Genomic DNA, 22,468 nt, shown 5'->3' on the forward strand with positions numbered 1-22,468 from the left:
CCAGCTACATTAGCCACCAAAAGGCTGCACTTCTAAGCAATACAGAGCCAGGTACTTTCTTATACGATCTTTGGTCTCAGCATCTACATCCCTTCTTAAAAGCAAATTTAAGAAGACAATTTGAGTGTAACTGTTTGCAAAATACAAAGTTCACCACTAATTTAACCCAGGCTAATATGTATCATGTAAGGTTGAAGAGATTAAAGTGAAACACTTTCCAGGCTTAGAAGCAGCCAGCATGGGGTTTTCCATGTGAAAATTTTAATTATGGATCTTGATGTCCTCTGGTTCTGCTTGAACAGTGAGCCCTGCCATGAGTGTCTGCTTTATGAATGGCATTTCCACATGCCAATGGCACTCAAAGCAGTCATAAATTCCTATTTTGATGTCAAATGCTTGGATGTACGTAGCTCCTCTTTCAAGTAGGAGCCAGGATATAAAGATTGGAGTGCACACCTCAGTGGAGGAAGATTTTCTGAATTTTGGAAGGTGACTTGGACAGGTGACGCTCTTATCTAAAGAAATGGATTTCAGCTGAATTTTGAAAAGGACAAATGTGTGTCTGCATTATGTATTTATTACTTAATGTCAAGAAGCAAATTATGGATTTAGCAGATCTCTGTAATAGATGTCTATAAGTGATTCTAGCAGTGTAAGCTGAATGAAAAAGCAGATTTGTGAACTAACATGTCTGTAAAAGAAATTATGTTTTGACTTTGTGCAAGATTTGTTAAAATATATTTTTGTTCTGTTTGGGTAGTGGTGCATTGGATGAGTACACGTGTGGGTGTACAGAAGCCTGCTGAATGGTGTATTTTTTTAATAGCAACAATTCAGTTCCTGAGTTTTTTTGAGTACATGATGAAGTGATAAGTTGCAGTCATAATTACTTGACCTTGCAGGTAATTTAATGGTATTCCTGACCTCTTGCATTATGACCTTAGACCCTCATTTTAAATGTCCCAAGTGTGGGGATATTTATTCTGGAAGATTTTTATTAGTGCAGGGATCTGTGGCTATGCTTGGACAGCAGATAGAAATTCATGCTACTTTTTCTTACAAATATTTTTGGACACAGTATGCAGAGTGCTTCTCCTCTCTCTGTCACAGGAAGCCTTTTCCTTCTCATCATCCATCTTGGGACTGACTTCATGCCCAGAGACTGCCCCTCTTTCACATAGGGCATGCTGGGCTGGTAAAGGGGGGTTTCCTTTTTGCCACTTTGGCCCCTTCTTCCTCAGCCTCATCATTACTTCTGTGATGTCCCAGTGTCCGGCATGGTGACAGATAAACCTTTTTAACACTGTTTAATACTGTTTCAGAGAGGTGAAGCTGAATCTTGATGTGTGCCTGGTCCCTCCCTAAGACCATGTTTAGAGCTGCAGTTCATGCATTTTTAAAAATAATTATATTTCCACCACATTAGGAGGCCCCCGCTTCGCCCCCCCCCCCCCCCCCATTGTCTTCATACCCAATTAGTCATTCCCTAAGAAAATACTGTGGTGCCTCCCAAATTACTTGCACCATGAGGGAATACAGTTCTCTGTCTCCCAAATACAATCTGTTTTGTGCTTCAAGGGAGTGATGGATTTGTCTCATGGAAAAACTTACTGAGAACATTTTTCATAACTTCTTAGCTTGAGGCATGTTTATGTTTTGAATCAAATATCACATTTTTTGATGTTTCTCTTCTTTGAAGGCTATCACTGTCTCATTCCTTGAGGAGGCATGGGGTGGGGTTTCCTAGTGTTTCTTCTGATGGTCTCCTTAGTCCTTTAATGTTCCATTTTCTCCTTGTTTGAGCTGGTTATTTCTTACATTCCAGCAATGTAGTATAATTTTGTAGCTTTTTGTCTTCTGGTTGACTACCAGTCCTTTAACTTGAAAAATGTTGTATTTTGACTTTTAATGTCCTTTGTATGTTTAACAGTTGGCATATACATCTTTATCTCTCAGCATTGCTCTCTGCATTTAGCTGGAAGGAAATGCTCTCCATGAGATAAAGCTAATCAAATGATGAAACTCTAGTCACACTTTGAACTCCTAATTTAATGAAAAAAATCACCTGCACTATAAAGTGTGTAATTATGCTGATTTTCATGACATTTGGGTCACAAATGGATTCTTCCTTGTGTACAGATGACATCAATTAATACCCGTTAGAGCTTTCTGGTAAGCCACAGATTTACCAATGTTTTTTTATTAACTGGGCATTAATTCTTGCTAAATATGAAGTGAGTCTTTCAATATTACTACTACTGATCAGATACCTGAAGATTTCCTTTTTTGTCCTAATGCTAGAAGGCTATACCATGGAAAGTTCTTTCAACTGGGAATATGCCTTCTCAGAGAATAAGTATTTTGAGATTAAAAGAATATTTTTAACTAATTAAAATTCCCTTTATGTGGAAATAGAGATTTGTATGGAATATTCATAGTGTTCATTTCTGTATTGTTGAAAGAAGACAGCTACTTCTGTGGTTATACCCCAAAAGTTCGGCAGAGCAACAGAGATACAAAATTGCCCAGGTTAATCTTAATTGTTAATGTCCAGAGTGAATGGGGCAGTGCTGCCCATTTTCCATGCTAAAGCAGATCTGTCTTCTCTACTGGAAGGGTATGCTTGGTTAGGTGGTAGGCTAATGTGAATGCTGAAACTGGGGTGACTTCACAGACAAACACTGCTCAGGCCATTTCTTCACAAATTCACATTACAAATAAACAAACCTTTGTACCATATCGCAAAAGATTAAAAAAAAATCCAGTTGAGACAGAAAGGAGAGTAAGGAACCATATTTCTGGTGTCATGTTGCTCTTAGGTGAGCATTTTCCCCCTTAAAATACCTTAAGCACTTTTAAAGAAATTGCTATTCCTATAGCATGCAATACATATGGAGTATGTAATAAATATATGTAAATTGCATACTACTAATATTCATAGGGTTTTTTATAAATCTCTAGGACATACTAAATTTTCTCCCTTCAGTGTCATGTTTTGAACTTAAATCCTTCATCTGCTGTGTTATTATTCTTTGATATTTCATTATGACTAAATTTTCTTAAATTATAAGCATAGTTCTTATTTCTGCAGAAATGCTAATAAAAGATGGCATGCCATATTTGGGATTTTTATTGAATTTAATTAATAACAAAGCAAACTAATCAGGTAACATTCACCTTGAACTTTTTCCTTTAAAGGGAGATAATTTCTCATCTTTTGCATTTTTGTGTTAGGTGGAAATTTTTCAAGCACATTCTGACAGCTACATTTGAATATCTTTGTAGAGTGTAGTTAAATATTCTGTAAGCACTGCTGCTTAGTGATCTAATGAGCACAATACCAGTCTCTTGCTACATTATATTGCTGATTCTTCACAATCAGGAAATGCATCTGGATGCTTTCAGCATGTAGAGCTGTTGTCAATTTGTGTTATTTAATATGATAGGAAATAAAATAATATTTTTAAACATTTAATTGCTGAAAAATTATAATCTTAAAGGTCAAGTGCTTTTATTTTGTACCCTGAAGAAACCCTTCATTTTAGGGCATTTGATAGAAAACAGTACTGATGCTGTAAAATAATGGCTTTATTTCACAGCCATGTGCTAGTTTATATTTTAGGTTAAGTGCATATGCAAAAGTATTCACTTCTTTCCTTAATGGAGTGACTGAATGTGGATTTCACTGGAATGTTGCCAGCCTCAACCTACTTTGTGTATGAACTATTAGGACAAAAACTCCTTAAAATAGGTATTCAGATCATGATATTATGGATGTAATTCATAAAGCAGCAAGAATGATTTCAAGAAGAAAAAGTAAGGCTGTATAAAATTACATTATAAATCTCAAGCTGGGAAGGAGGGGGAGGAAGATGTCAGAAGGATAAAGAAATTACCCTGGTCTTCAGGGAGACAAATGTTAATCCAACACTGAGTGTCTTTGAAAACTTTACCCTTTAGTATTCATATACTCATGACTGTGCCTGGAACGCTGCACACTGAAAGTGCATTAAAATAATAGGATTAAGGTGAGAAAGTCAGAAAACTTGCAAGTTAGGGAAATACCTATGTGTGAATCTAGTCTGTCCACCCTCTGCATTATCGGGTACTCTTTAATTATACAGTCATTAGTGGTAGCAGTAGTATTTTTGCAAGGTCTTTATTATTCAAAGCACAGTATTTTGGGGACTGTTCATTACTTTGCTTTTCCTTTGTCTTTTATTTATTGTAGCCCAATTCACTATTTTTAAACATATTTTTAAAAAAGATAAATTCCATTATATTTAACTCAAATTTCCATGATGCTCTTCACTCCCCTCTGTATCTTATATCTTAATTATTTTTTTTTGAGACAACTCTTACTTGCTGTGGAAATCATGGTTAGGATTCAGCTGGAGTTGAGACTTGAAAGTGGAGACTCATGGGCATGATGTCAGGCATTTCTGAGCCTGACATTTTTCCAGCTGAAGGGCTAGCGGGGCTATTTTATATGTCCTAGCATTGCCTACCCAGTCTCCTGCTTGAACTACAGAGGAGTATCAATCCAAGCATAATTTCTGTCATATCTGTCAGTCCCTTGAGGATGCCTCAGGTAATACGCTGAGGAGCCTTAAATGGCAATAATGACAGTGTGGAGGGAGCTGATTTTTCAGATGTTCCTTGAGCATGAGGAGAGCGTAGGTGTTTGGCTCACATCGAGACACCTACATTTAAGAATCTGAATCTGGACTTGGACTCCATCCTTGGTAATAATGTTAATAACACATTACAGATGGGAAACAGAGGCACGAAGAAATAAAAACAGGAAATACACAGAAATGTTATGGCCTGATTTTTCAGAAAATACAACAATCTGTATTTCAAAGCACATCAGAAAAATAGCAGAACCTTTTAGATGAGGAGGTCCTCTTACTCCAGCTTCATCTCACCTCAGTGTTGTGTCCAGTTACTCCAGGGAGGCCTTGTCCAAATTGGTTGAGCAAATGTCTCTGGGAGGGCTGTTCCAGTGTTTAACCACCCTTCTGGCAATGAGTTTTCACTTACTTCCAGCAGAGGTTTATTTTGCTGCCATGCATGACGGTTTCCTCTCTGTGCTTTGTCTTCTCTGCAGCCTCTCTTTAGGTGGGAAGACTGCAATGAGATTTCCCTCTGCCACTGCTAGTGTTTTCTTTACAGACCCAGTTCCCTTATCTTTTCCTCTACTGCATGCTTGGGTCCTCTGACAGTCTTACTGGAGAGATATCAGTTTGTCATTAGGGGCACTGGCACTGGGGAGTCTAAAACTGGGCCTGCTGTTCCATCATCACTGCATGGAGACACTGCTGGCTCGTTTTGTTACCCACCAGAATCACCATGACATTTTCTTCTGACTTGCTCCCATGGGGCTCCAGTGGATGAACAGCAAATCCCAGTGCAGGTTTTATTCATTGACGTTTTGATGGTTCTTGTCAATTGCTTTAATATCAGTCAATCTTCCATCTTACTGCAGTGCCTCTGAAGAAAGCCGCACTCTCCACAATATCTGTTGTTCCTTCTAAACTGGTGTCATTTGTGAAGTGGGTGAGGCTGGTTTTTATCCACCACCCAAGTTGTGGGTGAACAGCAACAGTTCCACTCCTTACCTTTTAGGATCCCTTGTCACAATGAACCCCTGGATGTGTGATGAGCCAGAACACTTGGAACTACAGACCTCTGTTATTTGTATGCAGCAGTCCAGCCAGTAACTTCACCTTGTCCACTAATCCAGTCCAAATCCCTTAAATTATGCTGCAAACACTATGGAAAACCATACTGAGTTGTGTTTGAGTAAAGCTTTGATTTGGCCACTGGTAAATCCACTTGAGTACCAAATTTATGACTTTGACTCTCTTTCAGCTGAAAGAGAGCTCCACCCACCTTGTGGTTTTTTTTAGAGGACAGCCTGTTGCAGATGCTCAGCATGGTGCCTCTGTGCAGATCCAGTACTGCAGGCTCAGCACCTGCTGTAATGACCTGGATTCCACTGGCACATCCCATTGGTACATCCCTTGCGTGCTCCTGGTTGGGTGGGAAGACCCACTTGAGGCTGTTCTTACCCCTTGTAGAATTTTTTTCTTGGCTGCCAACTCCTTATACTGCCTTTTGCAATTTGCTCACTTTGTGAGCATGGGTTGCCCTCCCTGATCCTCCTTTCTTGACTGGGCTCAACCCTGGGCAGCAGCAGCCTGAACCAAGCTCTCCAAAAACTTTGGTTACATCTGTGTACCTGCCTGCTGCTTCTGACCCCTTTTCCAGGGTGAATCATGGAAATGCTATAACCTCTCATAGAAATTATTTTAACTTTTTTAAAAAACATTTTAAAATTGTTTTCACCAATGCAGTTCTTGAACGTGTTATTAATTTAAGCTGAACTGTAGGAAAAGGTTGAGTTGAAGGCAGGTATGTGGCATAGAAGGCTTAGTGAAGAAATGCTTAGTAATGGGGTAAACTTTCAAACAAATGAAGGGATACTTCTAAAATTAATTTTGAGCAATTTTAATGTCAGCACTGCAGCCCAACTCTTTGACTCTTTCATTGAACTGAAAAGGTGACTTGTGATGCTTGTAATGAGAGTTTTGATTATTAGTCTGCAGATGCATTCTTTCTTATTAAATGTTACTTGAAATAGTCATATTTACCAGGAAACTTCTTCACAGTGGTATAAGTGTCAGCACACTTTGGTTTTATCCCTCATAAACTTCTAATACATGGTATTAGCATCTCTGTTGAGTACAGCCTTGATCTTAGCCCTGTGGGGTGGAAGGGGCCAAGCTCTGCCTGGCTGTGGGAGCCAGAGTGCATCAAGGAGAAGTTTATTTGCAGCCTAGTCTGGATTAGGTATTTGATACACTTACTGACACTGTGTTTTGCCAGTCAGATGGTGTAGCACGTGTTCACCTGATGTCATTTGTCTAGGAATTGCCTGTTGTGTCCAATCCCTTGAGCTTCCTGTGTAATAGGCTCTTCTGAAGATGGTTTGCCCTCTGGAAATGGCTCCCTCTCTATTCTGAATGCCCAGTGAGTCTATCAGACCAGGCTGCACTAGACACCAAACTTTTAGACATATAAGGGTAGTTGTAGAGGAGTTATATCCTTAAATAAAATATAAAATGACTTCCAGGACAGTGGGAAATGACACCAGTTTTGTTGCTTAACATCTACCTTTTTCATTAGGAAGGCAGACATAGAAAACTTTTGATTTGTGCTTGTAGGCTCTGTGATCTGCAGCTTTAGTTAATCTCAGTCTATTTAGCTTTGGCCAAATCACATCAATTAGGTAAAATATACCCAGTCCATGGAGCAGAGCCCAGCTGAGCCCTGGTGTGGAGGCAGGATGGGCAGTACATGCAGTAGAGCTGATGTGCTGGCAAAAATTATGGGAGTAACTGGAATATCATCCAGGAATTTCATAACCATCCGGACACATCAAGAGATACTTAGGGATTATGCATATCAATCAGTCAACCCTGAGTGATCGAGGGTCAGCTGTGTCTCCCACCGTGTCTAGGTTTGGTAAATGTTCCTGTTATGCTGCCATCTGATTTGAATGAACTTCACCTCTTCTTGTTCACTGTATTTTAGATGCACTATTGCCACAATTTTAGATGCATTATAAGGTCTTTGTTTTATTGTTAGTCTTGGCAAAACATGTCTACAGTTTTACATTTCTGAGATCATAGAAGAAAAAAAATAAAATTTCTCTCTCCTTGTCTTTCACCCAGAATCATGTCTGAATTTTGTGAGCTCAAAAAAGGAGCTTTTATTCCTGAAGATTTCAAGATAAGGTCTTGCATCTTCTTCCATAGCAGATTTCAGGTTAAGACACTAATTTAAATGCATTTGAAATCAAAGTAAGTTATTTCCTTTTAATTTGAAAGGAAGATGGATTTAAAAGCGAAGCTTATAGGATTGCTTGGGTATGTTCTGTAAATTGTTTGTATAAATTATATGAGAATAAATAGCAAAGAGCTTTAACTCTTCCCTTTTAATTTTCCATGGATTCGAACTTGTTTATTCAGAAGTTAGAGAGTATCATTTGTGGCATTTACATTATACTGAAAATATCTGCTCTCCATTTTCATTATTTTTCATGCTGTGAGGTTCCTGAGTTCCTTTATTTCCATGGAGTTGGACAGTCAGGGCAGATGGAGAATCTGCGAGTCCTTTATCCTGGAGTGTTCCCCGTTTTTTTCCTCTACCCTTCAGTTTTACAGCTTGCTGTATTTTGTCCATCTGGTATTTATAGCAGTTTTAGCAATTTCAGATTGCTTTCCTTCATACATTTCCTCAGAAAGTAAAATGAAATAAAGAGGAATGCAGATGCCACAGCTTGCAGCTTTAGAATCAGAATGGTTTGGGTTGGAAGGGAAAGATTCAAAGATCCACTCCCTCTGCTGTGAGCTGGGATGCCATTCACTAGATCAGGTTGCTCAGGGCCCCATCCAGCCTGGCCTTGTGCACTTGCAGGGATGGGGCATCCTCAGCTTGTCTGTGCAACCTGTTCCAGGTCCTCACCAACCTCACAGTAAAGAATTTCTTAATAAAACGTAATCCAAACCTGCTCTTTTTCTATGGAAAGCCGTTCCCCCTTGTCTTAGCGTGCCCTTGTGAGAAGTCCTTCTCCAGCTCTTTTGTAGTCTCTTTAGATAGTTGGAAGGGTGTTAGGAGTTCTCCCTGGAGCCTTCTCCAGGCTGAGCAACCCCAGCTTTCTCAGCTTGTCTTCATAGAATAGGTGATCCAGTCCTCTGATCATCTTCATGGCCCTCATCTGGACTGCTCCAACAGGGCCATGCCCTTTTTGTGCTGAGACCCCAGAGCTGGACACAGCCCTGCAGGTGGGGTCTCACCAGAGCAGAGGGGCAGAATCCCCTTCCTCATCCTGCTGCCCACGCTGCTTTGGATGCAGCCCAGGATGAGGTTGGGTTTCTGGACTGTGAGCACACACTGTTGGCTCATGTCCAGCTTTTCATGCATAAGAACCCCCCAAGCCCTTCACCACAGAGCTGCTCTCAGAGAGTTGTTCTTGCAGTCCGTGCTCAGATCTGCAGCTCCTTGCACTGAGATTTTCGGCACTTCCTGAGATTCAAGGGAGGTGCTTGGATTTATGGAGGTCTCCTCCTCACACGCCATGTACTAGTCTTGTGTCACAGGATTACTTCTGCCAGAATTTCTAAAGAGAAATTTGAAGAAATTTGTAAAGGTTTATGGCATTGTTGGTAGAAACAGACTTATTAATTTATAGCCCTGGGCTGATAACATTGCTGTCTGATGTCAGCTTGATAACTTGCAAAAAGTAATTTGAAGGCATCCTGTGTTTTAAACCAGATTTCTGAAAGCCATGAAGATTTATCATTATTGATGTTAAGAATTTTAGGAGGGATATTAGATCTTCTGCTTCAGAGTTTCATCCAGTTTCTGAATGATCTTCTGTTGTGGCCTTGAGTTACTTTAATAATAATGTAAATATCAAATGAGATTGAAGTCTGGATGGCTTGTAACCCCATTTGTCACTGTCATAACCTGCTTGTGCTTCCTAGGCTCTGGGTTAAACCAATGCCTGGCTTCTGCAGTAATTAAAAAGAGATTATTCCATATGTTTCTATAGGTGCCCGCTGATACATAATCCTTGTGGAAGTTCAGTAAACTGGAAGTATTTTGTGTCTGGTCCTGTTGAGATGAAAACATAGTGGTTTTTTTCAGTTCTTATTTTTCGTTTTGAGTTTACATGCCTTTGGATTTTATCTTAGTGGTTGAAGATTTAAGCATATGAAATTGCGCGGTCACTGAAAAATGACAATTCTTGACTCAGAAATTAAAGTCCAGAAGCTATTCCCAGTGTTCCATCTATTAGGACGTGTTGCCCATATTAGTAGGTGTCAGTGCCAAGGGTTTGGTGAGTTTCTGTTGGCGCTGTCTGTGTGTGACCGAGGCTCAGGTGGATGTGACTGCTGGAGTTTCACCTTCTCAGCTGAGCCTAGTGGCCATGTGAGCAGAGAAGGAGCAGAAGCAATTCCACTGTCAGGGAATAAAATCCAGTGGTTTTGCTTTAGATTACTCCATAAATTTCATTCTGTTTCCAAGAGAAAGTAGCACTGTCCATTAAGGTAAACAATTTCACAGTCCATTTGGCATCATACAATGAAGGGCTGAGTTCAGAGATAACTCTGGTACACCCTGTAAGATAAGGGAGGGAGCTCTGGTAGGTTTTATTTTTATTTTTTCCCTCTGTGGAATGCCAAGCAACTAACAAGAAAATTGGTGGTCTACATTTACTTTTCCTCCAAATATTTAGGGACTAGGATCTACAGATGTGTTGCCTTGATAGGAATTATTTAATTCACGAGTATCTTCTGTATTTTGAAGGTTCTTCTTTCTTGAATTGATCCAAAAAGCCCAAACTGAACATTATCACAAACTAAGAATCCAGCAAATCTAGGTCAAGATTGTCAACTAATTCCATTCAGTGTTTAAATTTTAGTCTACATTAGATTTTAAGCTGATTTTAAGCTTTTACAATGAACTGAGAAATGGAATTTTTCATTCTGAGTTTCTCAAAGTAGAAAATTCTTATAATTGTAATGGTTTTAACTTCCCAATTCTAACTTCATTTTATTAGTTGTAGTTTTAGGACAGAAAAAAAAAAAGGAAGAGAGAAAGAAACAAGGGAAAAGGTGTGTCCAGTTGCACCATAGTTCTGGAGTAAAATTCCAAACTATTTCCAGTTTTTCCACTGAAGAAAGCTTCCTGTGAGTAAATGGAGAGAAAGTAGCTGCCATACTGAGAGTCTTTGACTGTTTCACATTGTCTCTCTTAGGTTTGCAAAAACAGTATTCTTGGGATTTTAATCCTTGAAGTTAAAAAGCTGTGTTTTGAAGGCATGCATAGGGGGCTGCTTTATTAAGGAATTATAATTGAAATGAAATTATTAATTTGCAATAGACTTCCTAATCTTTATACAGTGAAAATAGGATGACTTTCATCCCTACTGTTCAGATTCTAATGCAAAATCCCTGCCCTTTTAATATACTTTCTAATCACAGTGTTAGTCAAAGAGTAACTGTAGTTAGTGAAGTACTGTATTTAGGGTTGTTAATAAACGATTTTTTTTCTTCCTCTTTCAAGTTGGGTGTGAAGCACTTATTTTGAACTCTGTATTAGTCATAGCCAAAAATAAAAAGTCATATCCTGCTCCTTCTCCTTCTCCTCCCATGTTTTCTGTGGAGCTCTTCTCATGCTCCTTATCTCAGGAGACTCGTGAGTTTCATGTTTCTGTGATAGACCTGTACTATAGCTTCGCTGCCTGGTGGCGTGCTGCAGTTCAGTCTTTAGCAAATATCTGTCCCTCATATGAGAAAAAAAATGGATTTCCTTACTTTCCATTCCAAACTGCCAATGCCTGCTGGTTTACACCGTGCTTGACAGAGGCCAGGGAATGCATCCCAGCATCTGTGTGTTGGCTGCATCCTTCTGAAGTGTGTGGTTGAGTTATGCCAATGGTCACCCAGCAGTGGGGACTGGCTGGGCTGCTCCTGGGCACTGACATCTGGATCCTGCTGCAGAGCCTCAGAGTGCTGCTCCTGCAGTCCTGCTCTTGGCTTGCCAAGGGAGATTTACTGACCTGACCTTTTAGCTATGGGGTAGGTGATGTACAGCAAGAGCGGCCAGAGGTCTTCCAGCAAGCTCTGGGCTCAGAAGGAACAATTTGGAAGGCTGACAACAAAGTAACTTACAAAAAGGTGATGCCTCAGGTTTTAGCTTTTGTATTTCTCAGATTCTGTACTGCTTTAGTGTGTAGTTCTGAGCTTCATAGTAGGGGGCTATCACAGAGTAGGTAGACAAAACTATTCCTTCTCTTGCTGGGGACCAAGGACAAATGGTCCAAATTTCAGGCCCAAGAGCATAAACAGTGGTGGACTGAAGAGAGAAAAACAAGAAGGATAGGACTTCATGGGCTAAAGCTATAATTGGACAATTAGCTCCAATATGCTAATGGACCAGAACTTAGAAAAGTGTGAGACCCCGTGACTGGTCATCCATTTTGTGACCATTTTGGGTTCATCTTGTGTGTAGCCCTGGCTGGGCTCTTGTATTGCTCAAGGTCTATCCATTGAGGCCTCCTAATAAATATCTATTTTAGTCTTTAACTCCATCTAGTCTCTGTTCTAGGTCAGCCTTCACAAGGCATCAAAAGTATGAGAACAAAATGAAATAAGAATGTGTAAATGAAGGAAGGCAGCAGCTTAAATCAATTGTGTTGCGATTTGGCATTGGCTTTAAGACCATGGAAGTCTTCTCTCAAGTCTTAAGGTTCGGGGTTTTTTATGGCCCATTTTTCCAAATTAGCATTTAATCATAACCAGGAGGAAGGAAGTAATCCTCTGGTACTTTGCACTAGTGGAGGCTGTAATAGAGCCATCTCTGGGGGAACAATGCTGTATTTTACTTCCTGTTGTATTTTCTACTGTTTAGTCTGGTTTAGTTGTAAAACACTTCATTATTGTGGATGTCACAGCACTTTCCTTGAGATGTGTTCAGATAATAATCGCAGGTCAGATGCAGAATGGAGTGGTCTTTCTGAAATGTCACAGGAATAACAAAAGGCATCTTCATGTTCCTGAATTGCTACACCTTGAAGCATCTAATTTCACTCTGTACCTTTGGAACTGACATGGGTATCACGATTTTGCTTCCTCTGAGCATGTGAAACTTGGGAAACTTTGGTGGAATTTTTTGTGGTTTTGGTTTTAATTTCCCCTTGCCCCCTCAGGAGTTAGTTTGCAGTTGTAGAATTTCAGTTTGCTTTGTTTAACGTGAAGGGCTGCATGCTAATGGATCAGAGAAAATTTGGCCTCTTGAAGTGTCTGTTCTTTACCAGGGAAGAAAGGCAAGGAGCACGATACAATTATATTTATTCTTCACATGGGAAGAATTTATTCTTCCACACCTTATGTGTTGCTTATAAAATACCAGTCCCAAAGTAGTTGTCATTCTGCAAACTGCTCATATTTAATACATACTGACTTGCAAATCCCTCATAAATAACTTGTGTTCAGTGCAGGAGTTGGTGGGAAATGAGGCTGCCTGGGACATCCAGACAATGCTGTCCTGGGCTCTCCCAGCAACCTTAAAGGATTTATTTGCAGCTTGCCTGTCCCTGCAGCTACAGGGTCCGTTTTTATGAATGATTTCAAACACCTCTCAGGGGACAGCAATAGGACTAGGATTCAGCACTGGATCTCCTTTTCAGTATCTTGGAGGACATATATGACAAAAAATACAGAAGAAAGCATCACAAATTCTGTGTAAAAGTGGGGTTTTTGTCAGAAATCAATCCAAGTTCCTCACAAGGAGAAGCAGAGGGACAGGCACTGATCTCTTTTTTGGGCTGACTAGTGATAGGACCCGAGGGAATGGCATGAAGCTGTGTTGGGCAGGGTTTGAGTTGGATATTAGAAAATGCTTCTTTATCCAGAGGGTGGTTGGACACTGGAACAGGATGCCCAGGGAAGTGGTCACAGTATCAAGCCTGACAGAGTTCAAGAAGAATTTGGACAATACTCTCAGCCACATGGTGTGATTCTTTGGGCTGTTCTGTGCAGGGCCAGAAGCTGGGCTTGATGGTCCTTGTAAAGCCTTTCCAACTCAGGATATGACCCTGTTTTATGATTCTAAAGTGTAGTTCTTTGGAGATGCTCTACAGAATGCCAGCCATTTCTTCAGACACATGGCCAGAATGAAGTAGGATTCATCTCACCTGACTTTAGCTATCTGGAAGGTAGATGAGTATTTCAGGTAGTCATCTGGGCTCTTGCCATAAAAGCAATAGAGAGGGCCCTCTGCCTGACACAGTGCCCCCTCTCCCAAGTGGAATACCTAAGGTGTTTGATTGGTTGGATGGTTTACAGACATGGGAATGGGCAAGGAGCATATCTCTCCGTGAAGGGAATTTGTCTTTGAATTTATTTATCTGAATAGTCTGGTTGGTGAGCAAGAAGGGTCACTTCTAGTTCATCTTCCTTCACAGCACAGGGTATTAGGAAAACTTCATAGTTTTCAGATAAAGGCAAGCAATACTAGAAGGAAATTATTTAAAGCAATGCAAGAAGATTATTAGTTCAGTTGGAATGCAATTTCTTTCTATGCAAACCCTGAAACAATTCTTGAAGGACTCTAACAACTGTCCCTTAGAGTTGAGGTCATTATCAGTGTCCCCCCTCACTCTCAAGTGATGGATCCAGATGACTCCAGTAGTTTGCCCATAGTGCTTGCTCCTGCAATGAAAACCTGTCTATTTATAGTAACTTAAAATAAACTAATGGATTCAGTTTTATATACAAGCTCATTGATATAATAAATAGATATTATTTAGCGTATAATGGTTGAAGGAAAGTTAGATAAAGACACCAGCTAATTAATCATGCAGACTGCATATTTGTCCCTGAGCTATATTTAGCTACTGCTTAGCAAGCAAAGGGTGAGTAGATCTGTGCTTGATTACATTGAAAGAACTCTCTGTGTTGGCAAGGGAGTGAAAGCAGGTTTATATTTACTTTTAGGGACAAAAGCAGCATTCCTTTGACAAGCAAGTTGTGCTCCTTTACTGCTTACATCCCTGTTTGGAATAACGTGCACCCAGCTTGCAATTCACCCCACTGCTCTAAGCGCCTTGCAGGATTTGGCCCTGGCAGATTAACATGCATTTACAAATCCAGCTGGCTGTGTTTGGAAGCTCCCAAAGGAGTACTTGATTGCCAATTACACTGTTTCTCCTTTCTATCAAATTGCCAAGAAACAGTAACTCAATTGATTTAAAATTATTTCTATCCCACACAGTCTCGAAACCTTGGAAGCAGGTTATTTTGCTCAGTTGCATGGTGGTGTTTTACCCCATTGAATTGTGGTTTTAGGATTGCTCATCATGTGCCCTGTTGGACTCCAGTTAATAACTTGTTTGTGCTACATTAACTGTGTTTTCTATCAGATAATTCTGCCTTCCTGTTAGGAGACAATATCTCATAGTAAAAGCAAACACAGCTTGTGTCTAGGTTTGGGCAGGTAAATTTCAAAACTAGTGATATACATTTATTATTTTGTTTAAATAAAATACAAAGAAAGGTGTCACAGTCATAAAAGAATCAAGTTGCCTGTCACTAGGAGAACAAACCATGTCTTTGCTTATTCTTTGCAAACAATTATGTTAAAAGAAGATTAATAAGGCAGAGAATGCAATCATTCAAGCTTAAGTGGTTTCAGGGTAAAGGCTGCCCATGGTGCCCTTCCTTCCTCTCTTGTGCCCTGCAGTATTCCCTGGTTTGAATTTAAAGGATCGAGCAGTCTCTTTTACTGCAAACTGATTACCTTAATCTGTTCCCTTCTTGAGTGGTGCTTGGGCTTTGAATGACTGTTCAACTTTGTTCAGCAAGTTTCTCTTCCATAGTCCAACTGAATTTGTAGAGAAGCATTTGAATAGAGAATGATTAACATCCCAAAAAGCATCTTTCTGTAGATGATTTTGGGTGTCTGGCTTGTCTGAACACATACCCCTAGAAAGCACCACATGTGTGCTGGAAAAAGCTGGTGCCAGCTGGATGTTCTAAGGACCATTACACCTGGAGGGGCCAGGGTAGGTGGAGGTGTGGTGTGTACAAGTAGAAGCTGCCAATGAAGCCTTTGTTTCAGAATATGTCTGTGACAGAAAGGTTGGGAGGCAGCTGCCCATGGAGCCTTCAGCTGAGCTTTGTTCTCCTAACCTCCTTTTGTCCTCCTGCCTGCCTTCCAGCTCATGCAGCAGGTGATGACCAAGAAGCCCTCACAGCTCTGTGGTCCTGATTACCTGAGAGCAGCCTCATTGCCTGCAGGCTAGGAGACAGTGAGGAGAATAGCTTGGGCTGCTCCTGCGCGCACACAATAACAATTGCTATTTCTGCTTGTAACTTCTTGGTTGGGAAAGATAAAGTACCCTTGTGTGGTAGTGATAAATGGCAAACCCTTTTAGTAACAGACCGTCTGTCATCAGCTGTCATTAGACATGCATGCAACACACTTTTCCATAGGATTTTGCAGTTGTTTTCTTTGAAATACTGAGGTGCAGGAATTTTCTCACTGTAGGCTTTGGATGAGAGTTTATTAGGCACAGGCTTTTTCTGCTATCCTTGGTATAGCTTTTTCCATCCTCCTTCCTTCCTGCCTTGGGAGACTGCTGTGAGCACTGACAAGCACAGTGCCTGCACTGATCTCTAGGACAAACAGGTTGCAAAGTCTGGTACAGCCAGTAACAGCAATCACATGTGACATCCATAGGGAGTGGACTGCATCTGATTTGCAGGGACATTGCACAGATCACCTCTGATGTTGTAGGAAATGAGCAGCAACTGTTTGTCAGTGACAGTTTTTTGAGGGCTTGTAATTTGGGAGAGAAAATGGGCAGCATTTAACAGAGAGAAGAAAAAAAAATACTGGGACTTGAAGGCTCCTCCCCTGCCAATTCAAAGTCCATCTTGCAAATTACATGGACAGTAGGAATCTTCAGACAGCTCTGATTTATTATGAGTCATAAAAAAGGAATTGTTCTGTCTTCAGTAAGTTTCACAGGTACTCACCATGGTGTAGGCAATCTGGCCTGGAAAACCTCAGGCTATTACAGGTTGCAGTCTGGATGAGTAGCGAGTAAGCCATCAAAAACAGTGTTTGAGGAAAGCATTTTCAGGCAACCGTAACACCAGGTGTTGGTACCAGCAGCTAACATGTGTGGGTTTGTTCATGCACCTTCCTAGCACAACCAGTTACTTTCCTGTAGCACTTAATGCAGCTGGCAATTAACAAGATGCTTTCTCATGTACAGGGCTATGAATGAAGGTCAGAATTCCAGCTTGGTTTTGGGTAGCTGTTACACTGGAATACTGTAAGCTCTGTGGTAGTTAATGTCTATTCAGGAAGCAGTGTAGAAAAGCAAGACATAGGTGTCCTCCACGTGTTGGGTAGAGCCAGTTCACTCCCTGTTGCAGAGCATTGCTCAGGTTCACCCAGCCACCAATATGTGGTGAAGAATAAGACAATTTCAGTGACGTGCAGACCTCTTTGTACAAGCAATTTGTAAAGCCTTTGGAAATAGTATTAAATAAACAAGACCTTATTATACAGTTGACCAGCTAAGTTGAGCTTTAGCCAGTAATCCTGCTTACTAAGCATATTATCAGGAGGAATACACTAGTCTAGACACTTTTTGTGATTTTTAACTTTGGTATGCGGTTACTCTGAAATAACAGGCTTTGAAAGGAAAATTGTCTGAAATGGTGAGTTCTTCACTGCAAGCATTAAGTACATTCATGGAGAGAAAACATTAAGCACTAAAGGGCTCTTCAACCTAGTGGAGAAAGAGGGCACAAAAGGGTGTCTAAAAGCTGAGGCAGACAAATCTGTACAGAAAGTGAGACACATTTTTGACAGAGTTACAATCCACTGGAACAAATTATCCTTGGAAATGTTAGATTTTTCTTTCTGTTTTCAAATTAAGTCTTGTTTTAGCCCTACAAAACTGATCTTCAATGAAACAGACAGTACTGGGATCTGTGGGGGAGTAGTTGTGAGTTGCATGTTTACCTGTAATATAAAGATCAAGTTACATGATTTGATTGAGTTTTCTGAACTTGTGTTGTGAATTTAGCTGCAAATGCTTGTCCATACTTCTTCCCAAGGTATCTGCCATGTCTCTTCCCTTGATTCCTAGCTAGCTTGTACAAGCATGTTGGTGCACAGACACTTTTTTGTTTATTTGTTTTAGTGGGTTTTGACACAATTTGGTTGACCTGGAGCCTCACAGTGTCTAAGCATAGCAGGCCTACGTGTGATGGTTTCTGAAGGGAAGGAAATAACTGCTTCCCTGTAATACAGAATACCTCAGGCATCTCTCAGTGCCCTTATCATGCACTCTGTATCAGCCTCTGGCCTGAAAGGGCTTCTTTTGCTTGTTGATTAATTGGCTGTGAGATGTGGAAACCAATCTGAGCCAGTTCCAAGGAGACCTATATCAATCACACCATCATGCAAACCATATATGGCAAACTGAGTAAGCAGCTGCTTTCGAAATCTTTGGGAGACTTTAAAGCATAGGGACAAGAGCCATACTTACATACTTTTGATAGCTAAATAAAGCCTAAGTTCTAAGCGTGAAGCTCCAGCAGACAAATGAAATGGAGCATCTGGATTCCCTTAATGTATCCTTCCAAAAAAGATGGGGAAAATGTTTATGACTAAAGAATGAATGATCCTAGAATACATATGCTGAGCAAGGGAGCCTTGTTGGGGGACTGAGAAGGAAACTCTTGGGAGCTACCTCTAGGTTTAGGTAATAATGGGGAGCAAGCTTTTGGGATCACATGCATGCACTTACCTGATTGCCAGTTTAAGCTCAGTTTACACAGAAAGTAAATATCTTGTTGCCTCTGCCTTTATCTTTTAGGTGGCACACAATGTCAGGTCTCACTACTATGAACTGGGATCCCATTCACTAGATCAGGTTGCTCAGGGCCTCATCCAGCCTGGCCTTGAGCACATGCAGGGATGGGGCATCCTCAGTTTCTCTGTGCAACCTGTTCCAGTGCTTCACCAACCTCACAGTAAAGAATTTCTTCCTAATACCTTATCTAAACCTATCCTTTTTCCATTGAAAGCCGTTCCCCCTTGTCTTAGCACTACATGTCCTTGTGAGAAGTCTTTCTCCATATCTCTTGTAGCATCTTGAGGTACTGGAAGGCTGTTAGAAGTTTTCCCTGGAGCCTTCTCCAGGTTGAAAAACAGCAACTTTCTCAGCCTGTCTTCACAGGAGAGGTGCCCCAGCCCAAATATCATCTTCATGGCCACCTCTGGCCTCACTCCAACAGGTCCATGTTCTTCTTATGTTGGGTGCCCCAGAGCTGGACACAGCACTCTCGATGGGGTCTCACTGTTGGGGAAGAGAGGTGCAGAATCAGGACACAGTTGGCTTTTTTTTGAGGGCCCATTGCTGGGTCATGTTGAGCTGTTCATCCACCAGCATGCCTAGGTCCTTGTCCTCAAGGCAAAGGCCTTGTTGAACTTGATCAGATTCAAACTGGATCACTTCTCCAGCATGTCCAAGCCCCTCTGGATAGCAAAGATATGTTGAACAGCAGTTTTATTTCAGGAGCCCCTTCCCATTCTGTGGCCCATGTGGGAGTCAGGACTGTGGAGGAAGTAATTACATGTGTTTGGCTAATTGTACCTCAGGTCTAAAGGCGTGGGTACAGGTGACTGTAGACAGCCTGGGCATGCTGAGATCCGGCATTGCTGAGTGTTTGTGACTTGAGCTTTGCAAGGTGCACGGTATTGCACAACAAAGAAATTATATGCAATTAAAATATGCTTCATTATTAATTATTTAAATGCAATTAAATGATGCTTAATAGACTGTGTAAGCTCACGCCCACACCTAACTCTGCTGTGACTCTCTATAATGCACCCGTACACCAGCCTTTCTGGAAAGGCAAATCCACTCAATTAAGCAGGTGTTTCCTCGCTCACTCTGCTCTCCTTTTTTCACTAATGGTTTGCCCAGGGGGGAACCTGATTATTCATTTGCAATTAGAAGAAATCACAGCCAGTTGGTAGTGGGTTAATGTGGGAACACTTTTTACTGGCCTAGGAAGTTGGGGTTTTTTTGTTTTTTGTTCAAATCCATCAGTGAATTAAGCTCTGGGAAGAATTATACAGAAAGCCTATGCTTTAGGAAGCAATGGGATTCTGTTCCAGGAGTGTTTGTTTTCTTTAGGATTTCTTACTTCCCCTAACTCTGACTCTGATTTCTTACTTCCCCTAACTCTGTCTTGTTGCTTTTCTCCTTCCCACCTGTCCCATTCCCTCATTGCTTCATGGTTTTATTTTTCATTCTTTCTACATACCTGTGTCATGTTCCTCCTTCACACTTTTGTCAGTCATTACTTGCTTCCTATTTCTCATTCTGTCCACTGTTGCCCTAGTTAGCTCCCCCTTCACTCCTTTATGTTTTTTTTTTTCCCCACCCTCCCATATCTCCCAAGCATCACATAATGGGGAACAGATTGGATTCCTTACTGGGCTTGTCAGTGAGGAGCACCATGTTGATGCCAGGTTGAGCTGATATGATATGATACTACAGACAGGAGTTGGAAATAAGTAAACGTGGTTATTGTGGCACATTGAGATTCTTGGCTCTGCCCCAAGGGATTTAAAAAAAAAGGAAAATTGAAGGGAGAGTGAGAAACCAGCTGAATAGTCTGTTGCAGCTCACTCAGAGTGGAAAAAAACATGCAGAGCATCAACTATATTTTTGGGATATGGTCTTATAGTGGCTTCATCAATCATGCTACTTTATATCATTGGATTTACACAATAAAAATAGTGTGCTTTCCACACTTCTCCTTGTTTGAAAGGTTTCCCAGTAGCACTGGGAACAGAAACTTTGAGTCTCCATAAATTGCTTGCAAGACTGGGGTTGGGATCCTGTCTGGGTATCACACAGAGTTGATATGTGATATTTCAGTCGACTGCATGCTTTATATGAATGGTATTTTCAGTTTAGAGGAAGCCTGAGATCTGACAGTCCTGTAAAGGTGCAGTATAAACAGTTATTTTTTATTGATGGAGAACTGATAACCTGCCAGTTCCTTCTGCAAATAAAGCAAGCTGTAGCATGTTCCAGACTTAATGACACTTAGAGGTATCTTGGTACCCCTAGATGGTATTTGTTCATGGTCTTTCTTTTATTTTTTTAACTTTTCTTGGTTATTACAAATAAACAGATAATGCAGGAATAAACAACCCATGTCAGATAAGGGTTTTTAGTTGTGGGATCTGATATTTCAGGGTTTGCCTCAAAAACATGTTTTCATCTCAAAACTGAGACCTGTTCAACAAATATTAGTACTTCTGCATTAAGAAGAGATCTCAGTGAAGATTAAGAAGTGATGCTCAGTTTTCTTCTACCATGTCCTTGTTTGCACTAGATAGAGGTGTGGTGCTGAAAGAGTGTGAACCAGGTGAGAGGGACATAACCTCATTGTGCACCTGCATCTGTCCAGCTCTCTGTGTGTTCTATGTGTCTTGCATGTACATTGTTATACCCAAGGATCTGGTGAAAATTAGCTTGTGAAAGTGAGAGCAGCTTAAAGGAAACAGTATTGCACAAGAACTGGGCAGAAACTGAGCCCCACGTATAGAGGACCTGAGTAAACCATTTCTGCCGGTCAGCTTTCAGTGTGATTGATGGACAGTTACTTATAACTCTGTTTCAACTTACAAACATCACATTTTTGTTTTCTGTTTATGTTTTAGTGATTTTAAAGTAAGTGGTGCCCTGGCAAAGCTGGTCAGGACTGAGCTGGGGGTAACTAAGCAAACTGCCTGCCATTTGACTCTGGACTCCTGCACTCCTCAGTTGGAATACTGTTCCAATCTGAAGTCCTCCAGCCTACACATGGAAAAGGAAGACAGTCATGTGTTCTCCAAATAAATAAGGCAGTTTCCAGCTCAGCTACTGGGTGGACCCAACACATCCCTGCCTTTTATGATGACATGCCTGTCACAGGCTTCTTTGATGCCTCTATTATTTTTATAATTCGTGGCAATGGTGGAGAGCATCTGTGGGCTGATTGGGGTAGATTGATGTGATGTGAACAGTGCTCAGCACCTTGGGACTGCACCCTGTGAGTCACCTTTAGCCTCCTGCTCATGGGATTGTGGGTCCTCTGGAAAGGATGAGGTTCTACAGGGTGGGGGCTTCAAGTCCCTTTTCTTACCTGAAAATGATACATTGGAGGATTTTCAGCAAATCTGTAGATTCAGATCCCCTGATAATTATATAGGCAGTTCCTCCTGATCTTGGTTGCAGTTTGGTATGGAATATTTCCACAGATTTGTGCCTGTCTCTGTGAGCAGGGATAAAAGCATTCTTTTACAGAAGTGATGCTGGTGGTAAATGCATTAGCTTTCATAAGGTCCTCTGGTACCAGGGAGATGAGAACCCTCTCAGGACAAGAGTACTCTAGAGGCTTGATGATGTTTCCATTGTAATCAATTGGCTGGGACAATGAAACATCAGCTTCCCTGGGGAATACTCATGCAAATTCAGCCTTTTTCCTGGATATACTTTGTCATAACTGTAGGGGTTGATGAGCTTTCAAAATTGACTGTCTCTCATTGTATGGATCGGCAGAAAGAAGGGGAGCAGCAGATGTTAACAACTGTGATGCTGATCCTAGGTACAGCAGTGCAGAGTTAATGTGCTTTTTTGTGGTAGGTATTCAGCTGTTGAGGCTCCAGTCTGCCTTCACTCCCACATATAAGTGACAAGCTTGGCCAAACTGTCCAACTGGGATTCTTTGCTTCTAAAAACAGGGTTTGGACATCCTCCTGCTCAGGATGACATTGCTTTGCCAGTGAGGTGGGAGAGGGTATCCAC

The 22,468-nt window shown here is 41.0% G+C and overlaps 1 protein-coding gene and 1 long non-coding RNA gene across 2 annotated transcripts in view; one reads left to right on the plus strand and one right to left on the minus strand.

Annotated features, from left to right (window-relative positions):
- The window catches only part of FAT3 (FAT atypical cadherin 3), a 333,799-nt gene that overhangs the window by 41,010 nt on the left and 270,321 nt on the right, over positions 1-22,468 (plus strand). The window lies entirely within an intron of this gene.
- Positions 4,819-5,593, minus strand: LOC128803560 (uncharacterized). The gene is made up of 2 exons (XR_008435758.1): positions 5,343-5,593; positions 4,819-5,130 (listed from the first exon to the last, which is right to left on the minus strand). It is a non-coding gene; the product is annotated as an uncharacterized LOC128803560 (long non-coding RNA).

This window comes from Vidua macroura, chromosome 2 (assembly GCF_024509145.1).
Source record: "Vidua macroura isolate BioBank_ID:100142 chromosome 2, ASM2450914v1, whole genome shotgun sequence".
NCBI classification, from domain to species: domain Eukaryota; kingdom Metazoa; phylum Chordata; class Aves; order Passeriformes; family Viduidae; genus Vidua; species Vidua macroura.